Here is a 10,245-nt window from a genome sequence, read left to right as displayed (position 1 = left end):
TTGAACTCGCCCAGCCTTGCTCGGGTTTTTTCATTCACATTTGGAAAGTACAAGAGCTCTTAATATCGAGGCAGCTGAAGGGATGACCGTCTGTTTCTCAGCTGTCCGTTAGTGAAATGTAATCACGGTTGAAAATCCATCCGAGGCTTTGGAAAAAAAGGTAGAGACTTCATCATTATTTCAGTTTTCTAATGAATACAGCAGCTGCCCAAGGCTGTCCTGAAGGATTCCAGCTGACGTCTAAGGACGAGGCTTCATTCAGTTATTGATTGATTGATTGATTGATTGACTGACTGACTGATTGATTGATTGATTGATTTTGTCCAATACACAATGAGGGTTTTAGTGGGTATACACATCGTAAAATACATGATGAAGGTTATAGAGGAGATACTCATAGTTGCGGCCCTATTTGGACCGGGAGTCACTGCTCACAGTCACTCATGCCCTCATCACCTCGAGGTTCGACTACTGTAATGCTCTCTACATGGGGCTACCTTTGAAAAGTGTTCGGAAACTTCAGATCGTGCAGAATGGAGCTGTGAGAGCAATCATGGGCTTCCCTAAATATGCCCATGTTACTCCAACACTCCGCAGTCTGCACTGGTTGCCGATCAGTTTCCGGTCACAATTCAAAGTGTTGGTTATGACCTATAAAGCCCTTCATGGCACCGGACCAGATTATCTATGAGACCGCCTTCTGCCGCACGAATCCCAGCGACTGGTTAGGTCCCATAGAGTTGGTCTTCTCCGGATCCTGTCGACTAAACAATGTCGTCTGGTGGGACCCAGGGGGAGAGCCTTCTCTGTGGCGGCCCTGACCCTCTGGAATCAGCTCCCCCTGGAGATTAGGATTGCCCCCACCCTCCTTGCCTTTCGTAAACTTCTCAAAACCCATCTTTGTCGTCAAGCTTGGGGGAACTGAGACATCTTCCCCTTGTCTATGTAGTTTCTGTGCACAACATGACTGTATGTATGTTTTTATTTACTGGGTTTTTTAAAGATTTTTTATATGTATAATTTGTACAAGTCCCTTATCAGTTCTGTGATACTTAGCTTGCAGCTGTGAGGCAATTCACAGTCCTTCTTCTTCTTTCACAAAGTGAAACACACTTTGCCCTGGTTTAGTTTCAAAGCGGGGAAAAAATCAGCACACAAAAGGTCAAAGTCAGTAAAGCAGTAACAAAACACAACGATCAGATAATCCTCCACAATGGCCAAACACACAGGCTGCTATTTATAGCAGCCTCACTAATTACCACAGCCCCACCCAACCACAGGTGGCCTCATTTTCCTTGATAATAATCTCTCAGTTGTTGCTGCCTATGCATCGCTCTCCGCATGCGTGGCTGTATCATTAACTCTTGTTCTGAATCCAAGGAGGAGAGAGATAATTGATCTCCTTCTGAGCTGTCTGCCCCACTCTCCTCCTCCCTGTCACTCATGTCTTCTTGGTCAGAGGAGCCTTCATCAGCAGATTCCACCGGGGGCAAAACAGGCCTGCAGCATGTGGATGTGTCCCCCACATCCACAGTCCTTGGGGCAGGAGCTGGGCCAGAGCTAACCACAACAGGCTGCAGGAAATACGACTTTAGTAAAGGAGTAGTTGATGCATGGAACTCACTACCAGACTCTGTAGTATCATCACCTAATCCCCAAAACTTTACCCCTCACTATACAGTGGTACCTCGAGATACGAGTTTAATTCGTTCCGGACCTGGGCTCTTAAGTCGAGCAGCTCTTATCTCGAACGACTTTTCCCCATAGGAATTAATGTAAATAATTTTAATTGGTTCCAGCCCTCAAAAAAACTCACAAAGTTAGTCTAAATTATGCAGAAGGACATGTTTTTAATGAAGAAATGTACATGTACATATAAATGAATAATGAAGTTTCTTTCACTTAACTTGTAAACTTTCTTAAACTTTTAAATTTACATATGTTCAACTTCTCTGCCACCCAATCCTGTAGGACAGAGGTCCCCAACCCTTTTTGCACCAGGGACCGGCTTTAAGCGATCAAGAGAGGAATGGGTGAATGAATGGACGGAGGGTGGGAAGGAAGGAAGGAAAGAGGGAAGGGACAGGAACAGAGGAAGGAAGCAAGGAAACTTATGAAAGGGGAGAGTAAGAGAGGAATGAGTGAAGGGAGGGAGGGAGGGAAGAAGGTGGGAAGGAGAAAGAAAAGAAGAAATAGAGGAATGGAAGGTAAAAGAGAGAAAGAAAAAGAGCAAGAAAGAAAGCTGCAAGCACCCCCCCGAGCCCCCCAGGCCGGCTGCAACCTTTTAAAACACGCGCGCCGCTTCGCAGCTGTCTCCTGAAGCCGAACGCGGAAGTTAGCGTTTGGCTTCAGGAGACAGCTCCTTGGCGCTTGTATCTCGAATTTGGGCTTGTAAGTAGAACAAAAATATCTCTCCCCCTCCCAGCTCTTATCTCGAGTTGCTCTTAAGTAGAGCAGCTCTTATGTCGGGGTTCCACTGTATGCACTTTTGTTGACAGGGTGATGTCTCTGCTGTTTAATATGCTGTCTAGATTTGCCATAGCTTCCCTCCCCAGGAGCAAAGATCTTGCAGTCCCCGTATGCGGTGATCTTGAAGCCCAGGAAAATAAAACCTGTCACTATCTCCATTTGTTCCCCATCTATTTGCCATGGTTTGTAAAACCATGGTTTGGGGCTCAGCCTGGTGCATGACTCAGGTTAACTATTCATTTGAGGGATAGGCCTGGGGCTCAGCTGTTGAGAAGCCATTAGATTTCTCAAGCCATTGGTGAAATTAAGGAGCAGGAAGTTTTACAATCAGGAAATGTTGCACTTTTAACTAATGAGGAAAGAGGAACAGGTTAGAACAATGTTTACAAAGATTGCATGAAAGCAATAACACACTCACCCTCCAAAAAGACCTGGACTTTGTCTCAGTCTGGTCTAACACCTGGCAACTTCAAATATCAACCAACAAATGCTCTACCCTCCACATTGGCAAAAAGAATCCTAACCGCACATACGAACTGAATAAACAATCTCTCACTGCTAACCCACATTCTGTAAAAGATCTTGGAATGCTAATATTGAATGACCTAAGGGCTAAAGCCCACTGCAACAATATCGCCAAAAAAGCCTCTAGAGTTGTTAACCTGATCCTACGCAGCTTCTGCTCAGGCAATCTCACTCTACTCACAAGAGCCTACAAAACTTTTGCCAGACCCATCCTAGACTACTGCTTATCTGTCTGGAACCCATATCACATCTCAGACATCAACACCCTTGAAAATGTCCAAAGATATTTCACCAGAAGAGCCCTTCACTCCTCCACTCGAAACAGAATATCCTACGAAAATAGACTAACAATCCTGGGCCTAGAAAGCCTAGAACTACGGCGCCTAACACACGATTTGAGTATTGCCCACAAGATCATATGCTGCAACGTCCTACCAGTCAATGACTACTTCAGCTTCAACCGCAATAACACAAGAGCACGCAACAGATTCAAACTTAATACGAACCGCTCCAAACTTGACTGTAAAAAATATGATTTCAACAATCGAGTTATCGAAGCATGGAACTCATTACTGGACTCAATTGTGTCAACCCCTAACCCCCAACATTTTTCCCTTAGACTCTCCACGATTGACCTCTCCAGGTTCCTAAGAGGCCAGTAAGGGGCGTACATAAGTGCACTGGTGTGCCTTTCGTCCCCTGTCCAATTATCTTTCCTTTCTTTCACCTATCTTATATATTCTCTTCCTTTCTTATATCCTCTCCTCTAAGTTCATTTTCACCATCACATGTCTATTTTTCTTCCTTTGTATTTGTGTATTGGATAAATGAATAAATAAATTGGTTTCCGGATGCGATTCAAAGTGTTGGCTATGACCTACAAAGCCCTATGTGGCATCGGACCAGATTACTAACAGGACCACCTTCTGCCGCATGAGTCCCAGTGACCGGTCAGGTCCATTCTTCTCCAGGTCCCATCAACTAGGCAATGTCGCTTGGCAGGGCCTAAGGGAAGAGCCTTCTCTGTGAGGGCCCCGGCCCTCTGGAATCAGCTCCCCCAGGAGATTCATATTGCCCCCACCATCCTCACCGCAAGAATCTGAAAACCTATTTATGCCGCCAGGCTTGCGGGTTCACTAGACCCTACCCTCTGGACAATGAATGCGTGGTATGTCTGTGGTTTGAATCTGGGAGAATGATTTTTAATATTTTAGCCTTTTCAGAATTGGTTTTTTTAGATTTGCTATTAATATTAATTGGATTAGATATGTTGTTGTAGATTGTTTTTTACTGATGTGTTGTGAGCCACCACAAGTCCACAGTGAGGGGCGGTATACAAGTCCAACAAATAAATAAATAAATAAATTTCCAAGGAACTTCCTCTAGTTGGAACTAGGAAAATTCAACAATTGCTTGAATCCTTTGTCATGCCTTGCTAGCCATAATTAATTGAATTAACCAAATTCATAGAACTATTGTTCTACGAACTGATCAATTGTTTCATCAACTTCTCTGCAAAGTCTGCATTATTATTATTATTATTATTATTATTATTATTATTATTATTATACGGAGAGGGGCGACATACAAATCTAATAAATAAATAAATACATACATAAATAATATTATTATTATTATTATTACTACTACTACTACTACTATTACCTCCAAAGTCCCTTCCAACTCTGTTATTCTGTTAGAAACATAGAAAATTGACGGCCAAAAAAGACCATGGTCCGTCTAGTTTGCCCTTATACTATTTCCTGTATTTTATCTTAGGATGGATCTATGTTTATCCCAGGCATGTTTAAATTCGATTTACTGTGGATTCACCAACCACGTCTGCTGGACGTTTGTTCCAAGCATCTACTACTCTTTCAGTAAAATAATATTTTCTCACTTTGCTTCTGATCTTTCCCCCAACTAACCTCATATTGTGCCCCCTTGTATTTGTGTTAACTTTCCTATTAAAAACACTGTTAATTCATTAGTTTTGCTATTTTCTTTAAAAACAAGTGTTCACCTTTTCAGCTACCTCTCTTAGCTGGATGACTAACGTCTCGCTCTTACTTCATCTTTTGGGCAAAAAGAATTAAAAAATTGAGCAGAAAGAACTTCCAAACATGTACATAGAGCCCCAGAGGGCATCTTATTGTGAGTCTTCTCCTGGATAAAGACCACGGTGGTGAGAAACGGCTCCATTTCTTGAGCCCTGCATCTACTTGATCCTGACATGAAAGTTCATTTCCAGATTTTTTTTAAAAGGATGTTTCTCACAACAACAAAATCAATCCAATGAGAAACTGGGTTAGTGCCAAGCAATGTGCTAACCTTCAGCCCGATCCTTATTTCCAAGAAACTGTCTTATGCTCCTCCTTGTAGCCTTTCAGTCCTTTTTAGGAAAGAAAAAGTAAAAGAAATATCTATAATTAAGGGCTCCGTTTGAAAGGGAGGCCTGCCTGTCAAGAAAACAAAATAATTTGGTATTTCCTTGGGAAATTCTTTTTAATATGTTTGTGAGTGACATAGGGGAAGGTTTGGTAGGGAAGGTTTGCCTATTTGCCGATGACTCTAAAGTGTGCAATAGGGTTGATATTCCTGGAGGCGTCTGTAATATGGTAAATGATTTAGCTTTACTAGATAAATGGCCAAAGCAATGGAAACTGCAGTTTAATGTTTCCAAATGTAAAATAATGAACTTGGGGAAAAGGAATCCTCAATCTGAGTATTGTATTGGCAGTTCTGTGTTAGCAAATACTTCAGAAGAAAAGGATGCAGTCAGGTGGTAGGGAAAGCAAGTAGGATGCTTGGCTGCATAGCTAGAGGTATAACAAGCAGGAAGAGGGAGATTATGATCCCACTTTATAGAGCGCTGGTGAGACCACATTTGGAATACTGTGTTCAGTTCTGGAGACCTCACCTACAAAAAGATATTGACAAAATTGAACGGGTCCAAAGACGGGCTACAAAAACGGCGGGAGGTCTTAAGCATAAAACGTATCAGGAAAGACTTCATGGACTCAATCTGTATAGTCTGGAGGACAGAAGGAAAAGGGGGGACATGATCGAAACATTTAAATATATTAAAGGGTTAAATAAGGTCCAGGAGGGAAGTGTTTTTAATAGGAAAGTGAACACAAGAACAAAGGGACACAATCTGAAGTTAGTTGGGGGAAAGATCAAAAGCAACATGAGAAAATATTATTTGACTGAAAGAGTAGTAGATCCTTGGAACAAACTTCCAGCAGACATGGTAGATAAATCCACAGTAACTGAATTTAAACATGCCTGGGATAAACATATATCCATCCTAAGATAAAATACAGAAAATAGTATAAGGGCAGACTAGATGGACCATGAGGTCTTTTTCTGCCGTCAGACTTCTATGTTTCTGTTTCTATGAAATTCAAGAGCATAATAGAGGATTCAATGTCTATCAATGTCTACAGCTGGGGTTGCGCAGTGGTTAGAGTGCAGAACTACTAGTGTAGTTCAGCAGTTCAAATCTCACCACCTGCTCAAGGTTGACTCAGCCTTCCATCCTTCCGAGGTGGGTAAAATTAGGACCCAGATTGTTGGGGGCAAGATGCTGATTCTGTAAATCACTTAGAGAGGGCTGTTAAAGCACTACAAAGCGGTATATAAGTCTAGAATCAGTAGTTCCCAACCTGGAAGTCGGGACACCATTGGGGGTTGAATGACCGTTTAATAGGGGTCACCTAAGACCATGGGAAAAGACAAATTTCCCATGGTGTTAGGAACTAAAGTTTCTATTCTGGCGCCTTGGAACATATTTTTACAATCCGACCAATCAGGCGTTTTGCAGTGGGGGTGTCCCTTTGACCTTCCTGCCAATCAGCTTAAAGCTCTGTTGGGAGAATTGGCGCCAGGCTTATGGTTGGGGGTCACCACAACATGAGGAACTGTATTAAAGGGTCGTGGCGTTAGAAAAGTTGAGAACCACTGAAAAATGCTATTGCTAAATGTTATTGCTATGAATTATCTCGTTGATCCAGGTCATGGTTCTCCGGAAGGTGTTTTTTCCAAAAGGAAACTGGACTTTTGTTTTTCCTGGGTGTTTCGCTTCTCCACGAAGCATCCAGGAAACATCTTCAAGTCCTTGAGTTCAGGATTCAATATCCTACTTTGCTTTCTGCTAATAACAACAACAAAAACAATAGAGTTGGAAGGGACCTTGGAGGTCTTCTAGTCCAACCCCCTGCTTAGGCAGGAAACCCTACACTACTTCAGACAGATGGTTATCCAACATCTGCTTAAAAACTTCCAGTGTTGGGGCATTCACAACTTCTGGAGGCAAGCTGTTCCACTGATCAGCCGTTCCGACTATCAGGAAATTTCTCCTTAGTTCTAAGTTGTTGTTGTTGTTATTATTATTATTATTATTATTATTATTATTATTATTATTATTTATTAGATTTGTATGCCGCCCTTCTCTGTAGACTCGGGGCGGCTCACAACACAATAAAACAGTTCATAACAAATCTAATAATTTACAATTTAAAATATTTTTAAAAGCCCCATTATTAAGCAGACATACATACAAACATACCTTACATAAATTGTATAGGCCCGGGAGAGATATCTCAATTCCCCCATGCCTGACGACAAAGGTGGGTTTTGAGGAGTTTACGAAAGGCAAGGAGGGTAGGGGCAGTTCTAATCTCTGGGGGGGAGCTGGTTCCAGAGAGTCGGGGCTGCCACAGAGAAGGCTCTTCCCCTGGGGCCCGCCAACCGACATTGTTTTAGTTGACGGGACCCGGTTGCTTCTCTCCTTGTTTAGTTTCCACCTATTGCTTCTTGTTCTACCCTTTGCTACATGAAGCTGGACTGGCCAGGCCCACCATGAAAGCCACAATATAAAAAACATATTGTGAGTGTGCTCACAACTTTCTTCCCAAAAAAACCTCCCTCCCCCATTGGAGACCTCTGCTGCAAAAACAAGACTCGCCTGTCCTAGCCTTGAATCTACTGCCCATCCCAACATAATGCTATCATTCTAACACAACAGAAATTATGCTGCAAAGGAAGGGTGTGGAGTTTGTAATTCCTGTTCTATCTAGGTTTACAGTGGGAGTTGGCTGTTCATAAATAATCGGAAGGTCATGCTAGATTAAACACAGGAACTCTAGAAAGTGGGTGTTGATACAGGCTACAATCCTGAAAGAACAGGGGCACCAAAGCAGACGACTTTCCTTGAACTTGAGGCAGCTTCCACCTTTAGGGGAAAACCTGTCCTAACCCAAGCCTCTCGTATCACAAGCAATGGGTGGAAACTAATCGAAGAGAGAAGCAACTTAGAACTAAGGAGAAATTTCTTGGCAATGAGAATACCTCCGGGACCGCCTTCTGCTGCACGAATCCCAGCGACCGAGAGTTGGCCTTCTCCGGGTCCCATCGACTAAACAATGTCGTTTGGCGGGACCCAGGAGAAGAGCCTTCTCTGTGGCGGCCCCGTCCCTCTGGAACCAGCTCCCCCCGGAAATTAGAACTGCTCCCACCCTCCTTGCCTTTCGTAAAGTTCTTAAGACCCATCTCTGCCGTCAGGCATGGTGGAACTGACATATCCCCCAGGCCTATACAGTTTATACATGGAATGTTTGTGTGTTTGTTTGCTTTTAATAATGGGTTTTTTAGTGTTTTTTTTAATTATTAGATTTGTTCTTACATTGTCCTTGTTATTGTTGTGAGCCGCCCCGAGTCTACGGAGAGGGACGGCATACAAACCTAATAAATAATAATAATAATAATAATAATAATAATAATAATAATAATAATAATAATTGATCCGTGAAACAACTTGCCTCCAGAAGTTGTGAATGCTCCAACACTGGAAATTTTTAAGAAGATGTTGGATAACCATCTGTTTGAAGTAGTCTTCCAAGGTCTCTTCCAACTCATTAGGGATTCGAACCCTTGAACTGCCGACCTTTCGATCAACAAGCTCAATGTCTTAGCCCCTGAGCCACCGCATCCCTTTGAGATGATAGGTAGATAGATGATAAGATACCATAGATTAGATAGGTGATAGATAGATAGATAGTGGATGGATGGGATAGGATAGATAGGTGACATGGAGATATTCACCAACCAACTGCTTCAGGTTGCCAAATAGCATTCAATTTGCATTTCTTTCACTATAAACAATAAAAAAAAATCAACCTGGGACTTCACAAAGGGATAAAAATAGAAACCGAAAGTTTCAGATTCTTGGCTCCTTTAATTGCTTCCTTATTCACTTTTGATTGTACTCTATGTACAGAATGAAAGTCAAGATAAAATTAGACTTTTGAAGTTGTGTACAGCAGTGTTTCCCAACCTTGGCAACTTGAAGGTATTTGGACTACAACTCCCAGAATTCCCCAATCCTGCTTTCTAGCTAATCTAGATCACGCAGCACAGCTGATTGTAATACAGCTGATCGCCGGATATACCTGTTTACCCAAACCAGTTGCGTTTTTTACTATTGGTTCAAGCGAAGTGGTCTGAACCGGTTGCATTTCACTACTGTCTCTCCACCTCTGCAAATGTTTGGAATGTTGTGTCCATCACAGCCAGGGGTGGGTTTCCCTCAGTTTGCACCAAACTGGTAGCAACCCTCTGGTGACATCACTGGATCGACTGGTGCTGGACTGTAGGTGCCATCTCTCTACATGGGGCGAACTTTGAAAAGTGTTCGGAAACTTCAGATCGTGCAGAACGCAGCCGCGAGAGCCATCGTGGGGCTTCCAAGATTTGCCCATGTTTCCTCAACACTCCGTGGCTTGCATTGGCTGCCGATCAGTTTCCGGTCACAATTCAAAGTGTTGGTCATGACCTTTAAAGCCCTACATGGCTTTGGACCAGACTACCTCCGGAACCGCCTGCTACCGCACGAATCCCAGCGACCGATAAGGTCCCACAGAGTTGGCCTTCTCCGGGTCCCGGCGACTAAACAATGTCGTTTGGCGGGGCCCAGGGGAAGAGCCTTCTCTGTGGCGGCCCCAGCCCTCTGGAACCAACTTCCCCTGGAGATTAGAATTGCCCCCACCCTCCCTGTCTTTTGTAAACTACTCAAGACTCATTTATACCGCCAGGCATGGGGGAGTTGAGATATTCCTTCCCCCTAGGCTATTACAAGTTATGCATGGTATGTCTGTGTGTATGTTTGGTTTTATAAGGGTTTTTAGTTGTTTTATTATTGGATTGTCACATGCTGTGTTTATCATTGTTGTTAGCCGCCCCGAGTCTACA

Source organism: Erythrolamprus reginae, chromosome 10 (genome assembly GCF_031021105.1).
Source record: "Erythrolamprus reginae isolate rEryReg1 chromosome 10, rEryReg1.hap1, whole genome shotgun sequence".
Classification (NCBI taxonomy): Eukaryota; Metazoa; Chordata; class Lepidosauria; order Squamata; family Dipsadidae; genus Erythrolamprus; species Erythrolamprus reginae.
Note: the sequence above shows the minus strand (reverse complement) of the source record.